Source organism: Rhinopithecus bieti, unplaced genomic scaffold (genome assembly GCF_001698545.2).
Source record: "Rhinopithecus bieti isolate Rb0 unplaced genomic scaffold, ASM169854v2 scaffold_18466, whole genome shotgun sequence".
NCBI classification, from domain to species: Eukaryota; Metazoa; Chordata; class Mammalia; order Primates; family Cercopithecidae; genus Rhinopithecus; species Rhinopithecus bieti.
This window is the reverse complement of record NW_016809319.1, coordinates 363,877-374,340: the sequence shown is the minus strand read 5'-3', so window position 1 is coordinate 374,340 and position 10,464 is coordinate 363,877. Positions and strand designations below refer to the sequence as shown.

At 41.8% G+C, this 10,464-nt stretch overlaps 2 non-coding genes across 2 annotated transcripts; one reads left to right on the top strand and one right to left on the bottom strand.

Moving 5' to 3' along the window:
* Positions 1-324: 324 nt before the first annotated feature.
* TRNAA-UGC (transfer RNA alanine (anticodon UGC)) lies at positions 325-396 on the bottom strand. The gene has a single exon. It is a non-coding gene; the product is annotated as a tRNA-Ala (tRNA).
* A 5,992-nt stretch (positions 397-6,388) lies between these two features.
* On the top strand, positions 6,389-6,461 carry TRNAF-GAA (transfer RNA phenylalanine (anticodon GAA)). The gene has a single exon. It is a non-coding gene; the product is annotated as a tRNA-Phe (tRNA).
* The last annotated feature ends 4,003 nt before the right edge of the window (positions 6,462-10,464 follow it).

Here is a 10,464-nt window from a genome sequence, read left to right as displayed (position 1 = left end):
TTTCCTTCTCTTTAATCACAGTACAAAACCGATGCCAAAGTGAGCCGCCTGTTGATGTGCACGCTTTTGTTTGCTTTCAAGAGGCCCTCTTGGGACCTCATTCTTCTTTCCCCTTCATTTCTTTCTCGTCTTCCTTCTGCCGTCGCAGTCGCCTTGGGTGAGGTCGAGGCTTACAGCATAGCGATGGGACGTAAGTGAGGGCAGTTCATTGGGTTACGTTTTTACTCTCCATACATGCAGAAATAAGATAGAAAAAGGTGAGGAAGTAGAAGGCCATGTTGCTTGAGAATTAGATTTGAGCACTGCCAGAGCAAAATTACCATTTGGAGGTGCTGGGGATCGAACCCAGGGCCTCATACATGCAAAGCATGCGCTCTACCACTGAGCTACACCCCCTTCCTGAAAGACTGTTTCATAATAATTTTCAGGAAGTAACTTTCATTTTCTGAGACTGTCTCCGTGAGCATGCTGGTAGTAGTGGTTAGTATTATGGAGCGTCTGCAGCTGGAAAAGTGTCAGACAACCGCCACAATACGTTTCCATTGTGGCTTTAAAATGTTGAGTTGTTAGGATCTCCTTCTTCTGTTATGCTTGGCAAGGAATCAAATTCTAGTTTTTCATTCTTTTGATTTCTTTCAGAAATGATACAAAGCTATTGAAATTCAGCTTTTTCTTACCTAAAATGCTTCATATTTGTTGTTTTCTCAGCCGGAATATTAAAGGTTAGATTCGATTGAGGAAAGCCACAGTCAGAAGAAAACCTGAGAGCGATGCACTCAGCATTTCATCATAAGGGTCTTTAGCTGGCATGGTGTCCTGCGCCTGTACTCACAGCTATTCCAGAGGCTGAGGCAGGAGGCTCACTCGACCTTGGGAGCTGGAAGTGGCAGGGAGCTATGATCACGCCACTGCACTCCAGACTGGGTGATGGTGTGAGACCCTGTATCAAAAATAAAAAGAAAAGAAAAGAAAAAATTGTAAGGTGTGAGTGAAACAACACCTCTGGGGATGACGAGAAGAGCTGAATTATGAGGGTGAGATAAAAAATAAGTAGAAACAGGTTTAAGAGGTATGGGGGGAAAGTGGTTTAGAAAAACAAACAGGCTCTTGCCAAACAGAAGGAGGTGCAGAAAGGGGGAGTTTTTAACAACTCTTTAAGGAATGGGAGAAAGATTGGAAGATGGAAAAGATAAGTTAGCTTGGCTCATGCGAAATTCAGTATATCTGTGGGGCGCACTGTGAGAATGTTACAGGGAGAACTCAGGCAATTGACTCTGTCTCCAGCCTGGGATTTGTGAGCATTAGTAGCAGTAGGCATCCACCCATGGATGGTGGAGAAAGACTAAAAAGGGTCCTTTTAGATTTGGGAATTACAAACGTATTCATGATATTTGTGAAAAAGAAAGAAAAGAAAGAAAGAAAGAAAGAAAGAAAGAAAGAAAGAAAGAAAGAAGGAAAGAAGGAAAGAAGGAAAGAAGGAAAGAAGGAAAGAAGGAAAGAAGGAAAGAAGGAAAGAAAAGAAAAAGCCAGGGGTGGTGGCTCACTCCTGTAATTCCAGCACTTTGGGAGGTCAAGGTGGGTGGATCACCTGAGGCTGCAAGTTCAAGATCAGTCTGGCCAACATGGTGAAACCCTGTCTCTACTAAAAATACAAAAATTAGCTGGGCGTGGTGGTGCACACCTGCAATCCCAGCTACTCAGGAGACTGAAGCAAGAGAATTGCTTGAACCTGGGAGGCGGAGGTTGCAGTGAGCGAGATCATGCCATTGCACTCCAGCCTGGGCAACAAGAGTGAAACTCCATCTCAAAATAAATAAATAAATAATAAAGTTAAAAAAAGAAATTTTTGTTTTAAGTTGGCTCCTCTGTGTTCTTGAATCCTGGTATTTATCATTATTTACCATGATTAAGACTATGTTCTTTGAACTACATAAGAAGATGAGAAGAAAATCCATTTCCTGACACCAAATTTCTAGTGACTGTTAACTCTTTCTCATTCTGATTTACCCATATATGAGCCTTTACCAACATTCATAAAATTTTAGAATTGGCAGAAAATAGCAGGTTATATGGCAGACTTGTCCTTTCAGTTGGCTGATGGAATTTCTAGAATAAAAATAAAAACAGGAAGCACTGAATGCTAGGTTTCACTGAATAGGAGACAAGAAAAGTGTTACACACCGAACTGGTGTGTATGCGTGTGTGTCTGCCTGTCTGTATGTGCATGTAAATGCTAGGGAGATTATCTTGGCTCTTTGATGCTGTAGAAGTAATATTAGGACAGTTTGCAGAAACACTCCTTCATCATTATGTCATGTTGCACCCAGAGAAACCTGGATGTCTACTGGATTCTTGGGAATTCATCATAATATGAAGGTCTGCTTTTTTGTTTGCCTCTTGAAAAGAGGAGAATTTTAAATAATTAAATATCTGTAGCTCTCTTCTGACTACCTACAAATGACACGATTGAAACACATTTTTTTGTAAAAACTGTAGGATGAGCTTATTTAACATAGAATTCCTCTGAGGAATTACACATTTAATTCTGAAGACAGAACACCCTCATGTGATACATACTCAATTCAGAAAACCTAAAAATATATAAAGTATCTGTTTAAACCTGCACTGTCCCATATGGTTACTATTAGCCACACTGGCTACTGAATGCTTGAAATTGCCCAGTCTAAGTTAAGATGTGTTCATATGATTACTATTAGCCACACTGGCTATTGAATGCTTGAAATTGCCCAGTCTAAGTTAAGATGTGTTGTAAGTGTAAAATATATATCAGATTTGGTCAGGCACAGTGGCTGGCGTCTGTAATCCTAGTACTTTGGGAGGCCAAGGTGGGTGGATCACAAGGTCAGGAGTTCAAGACCGGCCTGACCAACATGGTGAACTCTCATCTCTACTAAAAATACAAAACTTAGCCGGACGTGGTGGCACACAGCTGAAATCCCAGCTACTCGGGAGGCTGAGGCAGGAGAATTACTTGAACCCAGGAGGTGGAGGTTGCAGTGGAGGCCGAATATTACGCCACTGCACTCTACCTGGGTGACCCTCTCAAAAAAAAAAAAAAAAAAAAAATATATATATATATATATATTATATATATATATATATATGTTTGTACTATATACACTAGATTTCAAAGATGTGTAATACTATTTTAAATATAAAATATGTCACTAATAATTTTAAAATGATAACGTTTTAAAATAAGTTTTGGATATACAAAGTAATTTAAATATATTATTGAAACTGGGCATAAAAGATAGCAACAACAAACACTGGGGACTATGGGGAGGGGTGGGAGGGAGGACAGAAAGGCTTGAAAAGCTACCTCTTGGGTACTATACCTGGGTGATGGGATCAATTGCCCTCAAAACCTCATGCAATTTACCCAGCATCATGTCGTATACCCATGTAACAAACCTTCACATGTACCCCCAAATCAAAAATAAAAGTTGAAATTATATAAAAATATAAATATTAACTGTTTTTTTTCAATGCGACTACTGCAAAAGGTAACACTACAAAATGGCTGTCATTTATGACTTGTATTATCTCTTGATTGGACAGAATTGTCTAGAGACAATGTTATCTATTTAGGTGCTGTTCTGGGAGAATCTCAGAGGCAGAGAACGTGGAGCATGATCTGCCAGTAATTAAGTTTCATGCTGTGAGTGGACTTGACAGAATGCATTTCTATTCATGATATCCTTTGATCTTTACAACATCCCATTTTACAAAACCATTATTAACCTCATTTTTAAGCCATTGAATGGCAGACAAATCATGCTTGGAATTACCCTAGGCCCTCCATTTCAACAGAATGTAAAGGAATCTTTACTGCGTTAGGCACAAAGACATTCAGTGTTACTGTTTGTCTAGTCAAGTATTTCTTAATGAAATCAAATACAAACTTCTGAGCTGAGAAAGCCTCAGTGACCTAAGGGATAAAGTATTTGATTCCCAGTTTCTGTATAGTCAATGTCCCTACCCTGAGGCTGCTTCTCATTTGATACTAATTTTCCTTTTGCAACTTGCTGCAGTTGTAATGGTGGAGACTGTAGATTATTGTATCCTCACAGGGTATGCAGAAGTTAGGGAAAAATAACACTGAAACTGAAGCAGTAATTTGAAAGAAAAAAAAAAAAATCAAAATGACCAAAAAAAAAGACCTATTATCCCAACACAGAATTTCAAGAGAGGAGTTGAAGTGAAAAAGGGAAAATAGGGCACATGCACCTGAGTCTTGACTTTGCTGCCCATTTGCTTTCATTTTCAGTATTCTAGGGCCCCTCCTGAATGTTCGATAGAATAATTCATATAGAAATACGTATATTTCTTTTTTCCTGGATACAAACATGGAAACAGCTTAAGGTTTGGAAATTCTAGACAAGGTTGCCAGGCTGAAGAAATGTCTTCCCAGCAAAAAAATTTGGAATGTTCTTGTAATTGGGCCTGATGCAATGGCTCCTGCCTGTAATCCAAGCACTTTGGGAGGCCTAGGCAGGTGGATTGCTTAAACCCAGGATTTCAAGACCAGCCTGGGCAACATGGTGAAACCCAGTGTCTACAAAAAAATACAAAAAAAAAAAAAAAAAAAAAAAAGAGCTGGGCATGGTGATGCCTACTCAGGGTGCTGATATGGGGAGTTGCTTGAGCCTAGGGAAGTAGAGGCTGTAGTGAGCTCTGATCGTATAACTGCACTCCAGCCTGGATGACAGAGTGAGACCCTGCCTGAAGGAGAAAGAAAGAAAGAAAGAAAGAAAGAAAGAAAGAAAGAAAGAAAGAAAGAAAGAGAGAAAGAAAGAAAAAAGTTCTTCTGACAGCAGTTTAATGATGGAGTTGACTCAAGGTACAAACCTGGGGTTTTCTAACTTCAAAATGTTTCTTGCATACACCACACCCCCATATATATGGTCATACAGTATAGTAGTTACTTCACTGTACATTTCTTTTTTTTTCATATTTCTTGTGATTTAAAAATATCCCCCGCCCAATACATATAAATGATATAAAACCAAAAATGACTTGTAAATGCTGCAGCATATAGCACGTTGGAATTTCTTAGGTTTTAAAACTAATAACTTCCTGAGTTTAAGACTTTAAATAAGGACGGGCCCAGTGGCTCACGCCTGAAATCCCAGCATTTTGAGAGGCCGAGGCAGGTGGAGCACCTGAGGTCAGGAGGTCGACCCCAGCCTGACCAACATGGCGAAACCTTATCTCTACCAAAAATACAAAAATTAGCCAGACATGGTTGCGGGGACCTATAATCTCAGCTTACTCGGGAGGCTGAGACATGAGAACAGCTTGAACTCGGGAGGCAGAGGTTGCAGTGAGCCGAGATCGTGCCGTTGCACTCCAGCCTGGGCGACAGAGCGAGACTCCTTCCAAGAACTTTAAATAATGTATGTAATGACAGCACTTCATGGAATACTTCAGTGGAACATACAAAGGCGAGAGTGATACAAACATGTACATTACCTTTATCAGACTTTCAAAAAACCCCAAAAATTGGAGATATGTACGCTTCTGGGATTGGCGTGCAAGTGTTGTATAAGGGAGTGATAATTAGGCAGAACTCAAAAGATACCGGTTGAAACCCGGGGTTGAACCAGGGACCTTTAAGGTCTCGTCAGTCTAACGCTCTCCCAATTGAGCTATTTCAGCTACTCTAAGTACACACCCTTAGTCATTTCTTCAAAATATAAAAACCGTCATTTGTAGAGTGAGTGTATTTTCTAATGCCTAATTCTGTTTTGTTCAATATCGATACAAAAATTAGCCAGGGGTGGTGGCGCGCGCCTGTAATCCCAACTACTAGGTAGGCTGAGGCAGGAGAATTGCTTGAACCCGGGAGGTGGAGGTTGCAGTAAGCCGAGATCACGCCTCTGCACTCCAGCCTGAGCGATGGCGGGAGATTGCCCAAAAAAAAAAAAAAAAAAGACAAGAGAAAAAAGAAGGATCTCTTATGTCCTCCAGTACATTCTATCATCTCTTCCTTAGAGTTTTTAAAATTGTGTTCTGCACTCTGGTGCATAACAACTCTTTTCTGTTGTTGTTGTTTTCGAGACAGGGTCCCGCTCTGTTGCCTAGCCTGGAGTGCAGTGGTGCAATCTCGGCTCGCTGCAACCTCTACCTCCCCGGCTCAATCGATCCTCCCACTTCAACCGAGGGAGAGGGAGTCTCGCTCTGTCGCCCAGGCTGGAGTACAATGGTGCGGAGTAGCTGGGATTACAGGCGCGCGCCACCATCCCTGGCTAATTTTTGTATTGATATTGAACAAAAAAGAATTAGGCATTAGAAAATTACGCTCACTTTACAAATGACGGTTTTCATACTTTGAAGAAATAACTAAAGGGGCGTTTACGGAGTAGCCGAAATAGCTCAGTTGGGAGAGCGTTAGACTGAAGATCTAAAAGTCCCTGGTTCGATCCCGGGTTTCGGCAGTTTCTTTGTTCTGCCTAATTATCACTCCTTTATACAACACTTGCACGCCAATCCCAGAAATGTATATATCGCAGTATAAGAAATTCTTTCGTTAAGTCAAAAGTGGAAAAACACTGGACTTCTCTGCCTAGACAGAGAAACAAATTCAGAGGTTTACAGAATTTCAGAAACAACCCTCTCTGGAATGAGAAAATTGTTGAGGCCGACGATGACTTGCAAACTGAATTTTAATAAAACCCTTTCTATGTCTTAACAGTTTTCAAACTCAGTCTCCTATTCTGAGAGTCGAGGCTTTTTATTTTTAGCCAAAATATGGTGGGAGGGTCAATTAGGATATGTTTTTCGATGATTTCCTCAAAAAAAGTTTTAGACTCCCTTACAGACTTTTTTCTTCCCTTGTAAGTTCTGAGCCTTCTCAGACAGGAAACATTCCTCTACTCTAGGTTTATCCCGTCACGCATCTCTCCCCAGCTGGGCGCAGCCTCAGCCTATGCTGCAAAAATGTTTAAAGCTGAGCATATAGAGAAGGAAAACAAGAAAAAAAGAGAAAGTGATGTGGAAATTAAAATAGCAGCTACATATGAATCACAACACAGTGTTTAAAATATGCGTAAACGGGTCTAGGAGTGCGCTGCACTATTGTGAAAAGTTCGTTCTGAAAACTGGGCGCAGTGGCTCACACCTATAATCCTAGCACTTTGGGAGGCCGAGGTGGACGCATCACTTGAGATGAGGAGTTGGAGACTAACCTGGTGAAAATGGTGAAACCCAGTCCCTACTAAAAATACAAAAATTAGCCGAGCGTGGCTCTTGTACTCTCAGCTAATCGGGAGACTGAGGCAGGAGAATCTCTTGATCCCAAGAGGTAGAGGTTGCGGTGAACCGAGATCGCGCCACTGCACTCTAACCTGGGCGACAGAGCGACACTCAGTCTCAAAAAAAAACAAAAAACAAAAAAAAAAAAGGAACGGGACATGCCGAGCAGCTTGCGGGGAGAGGGAAGAGGCGGGGTGCCGTGAAGTGGAGGAAGAAAAGGACAAAAGGGAGAGGGATAGAGGGCAAGGAAAAGCATCCTCAAGATTATTAGGACTTGGATGAACTGGATGGCAGAGTGAGTCTAAGCGCCACATCTCTCCGTCGATTCCTCTGGATATGAGGGAAGAGAGGCTCCTTTTTGTCTGTAGGGAGGGAGGCTCGACCAGGAAAGGGACTTGGTTCGTTTCGCCCAGGCTGTCACGGCTTCAAGAGCGCCTCACCGCTCTTTCCGTTGCTGGACAGACCAGCTGAGCTCTTTGGGTACGCACGTAAGGTCGCATTTTGATTTTTGGTTCAGGAAATGCTGATACTGGAGCTTCTGAGGGAGTTGCAGTGATTTCCAGATTTCCTGCGTGCCTGTGTGGAAAGTTAGAAGCGGAATCTACCGGCAGCTTCGAGACTAAGCATGACGATGGAAACATCTAATTTTATTAGCTTTTGCCTGAAATGCAAAAGATGAGAAAGTTCCCGTTTGTTTGCTCCACATATTTCTCTTAGAAGCCTATGGAAAGCCAACTTTCCACCTGAAGAAACTCCTCCTGGCATTTGCAAGGAGCTCCTTTACTCCTCTTGTCCAACTCTTTTCTCAAAAGGACTCTGCAGAGCCGGACAGCGGCTGCGGAAAGGCTAAGTTGCGGTACAATCCGTGTTAACTGCGTGTGCAGCCACCGTTTCCTTAGTCCTACTACTGAAGGAAATAATGTATACAGTGGTCCATTTCCAAGACAAAGTGCCTTGAATCGGCTTAGGTCAGCAAAGTACAGAAGAAATCGGATATACTAGGCCCCTGCTTGGATAGCGGATGCCTGCTTGTCCCCCTCCGCCTCTTTCCTCCCCCTTCCCCCGATCCTTAGTTGCTCTCACCCAAACGAAAACAGTTTAGTCTAAGATATAAGTTTACTAGTCCGCAAAATAGCTCACTTTGTCTGTTCTTATCAGCCTGCCCAGCTACTTAGGTCATAAGTCAAATGCTTAAAGAACCCCTGAGCTAACCAGGATTGCAATGCATTGTGGGCTGCAACAAAATGCAGCAAGACAACCCTAAAAAAGAAACACCTAAAGCCCTTGCCTAACAATCAATAGGCAAACTCCGAGAAAATTGTAACCCCATAGCACTCAGCCTATGAGGAACCGGGGGAGGGACTTGCGCACTAGGGGATAAATTGCTTGTTGAAACTTCTGGGTGTGCCTGCACGTCCCACACCCGATCTTGATCTCGCAAGACCGTCATTAAAAGTCTCACTTTCGCTGTTCTCCGGGTCTCTGAGTCCATTCTTTGGGTTTGGATGTTTGAGTTTATTTCTCACATTACAGCTGCAGAGGTGGTACAGGTGAATCCCTCTCAAGTCGAGTGAGTTAACCTCAAAATTGACTTTAGGGATGGCTTGTGATCGCCTGGTAGATGGTGGACGGTTACAGCGTTTAGAAAGTGAGTAAAAGAGATGATGCATACAGAAGCCCCACTGGGTTGCTTTCTGCAAATGGAGAAAGAGGCTGCTTTTCTGCCTTTAGGTGTTCAGTAGCTTAATTTTTAATCCTTTGAAGAAATAGAGCTGAAAATAAAAGCAGATTTTCTTTTAACAAAACAGTGTCAAGATGCTTGCCAAGTATCCCCCTGTGAATTTCTGCTTAGCACTGTGATATCAGAATTAGAAATTGTGCAAAGAGTTCTAATCTGGAGTTACGGGTTGTTCAGTAGCTAAGAAGGAAGTTATTCCTGGAGAGTAAGTACAGTGAGATAGAAAAGGATCCATTGGGATTGGGAGAATAAAAGCTCATTATTTTATTTATTTAAAAAACAAAACAAACAAACAAAAAAACAGCTTTTACCCTAGATGGATCTTGGACTCTGGAGTTCAGAGAGCTTGACATTTCAGACCAGAAATTTCCTTAAAGAACCCAGAGAAGTAATTTTCTCCTTGCCAAATTTCAGCTGAGGTGATTGAGATCTTTTCCTCATTTGTCATTGTATTGGTTATTTATCGTTATGTTTGTAGCTAAACAGTTTGGATTAAGTTTCAGAGTTTGTGGGTCTCCAACAGAAAAAATGACCACCAGCACATCACCAGCAATCATCAACCACTGGTAGTGGAATCTTTTGGTGAAAACTTGCAGGACTTTTGCAACCTGGGTGAGGAAGCAGTTAGAAGAAAGTAAGAAACACAAAAGAACTTGAGCCTTAACCTTCTGATGTGAAATCAGCCTTAGGTCACAGAATTCCATGGTGTCTGAAAATTTCATTTAAGCTGGAAATCGGCTGGATGGCAAGGAATACTACTTGCTTCTATAGTGCGTGATCCACGTTAGTGATTTGTGGAACTACTTAGGTGGATAATCCTAAGCAACAAATAACTGTAAGTGAATGAACACGAATTACCTCCCTGTATGAGAGAGAAATGCAGAGGCCAACACAATTCACCTTGAATAGGTGGGGAATATCATGGAGAACTTCCTACAGTTGTTCATAGGGAAAAAAGGGTGGAAATACTGGAAACTGAACCCAGGACCTCATGCATGCTAATCAGGTGGTTTATCCCTGAGCTATACCCCCTCATGAGATCAGGAGCCTGGGAAAATGCTTTGGTGATCGCTGTTGTCTGAGTCTGTGCTCTATGTCATCATGACAATCACTGTATGTCTCCAATTCCACTGTTCATGAATTCTCGACACTAAGTTCGTGCTCTCTCTTGGGCATGGCTACACCAGGAGACAGATATCTTAGTGGTAAAAAGAAAGACATTGTTCCTGATTTGTGGTCAGTCCAAGATCAACTCACCCCAAAGTGGTCTCCCCATCATATTAGACTTTCTGGCGCATACTTCCATTCTATCCGTTGAGTGACTCCCGGCACACAACATTCTCTTGCAAATTTTCTGATTATAACTTCTTTTCTTTTGACTCTGGGGAGCATGTTAGTGTTTCACATCGTCAAAAAATGAAACTCTGATGTGTGTGTGAAAATACTCT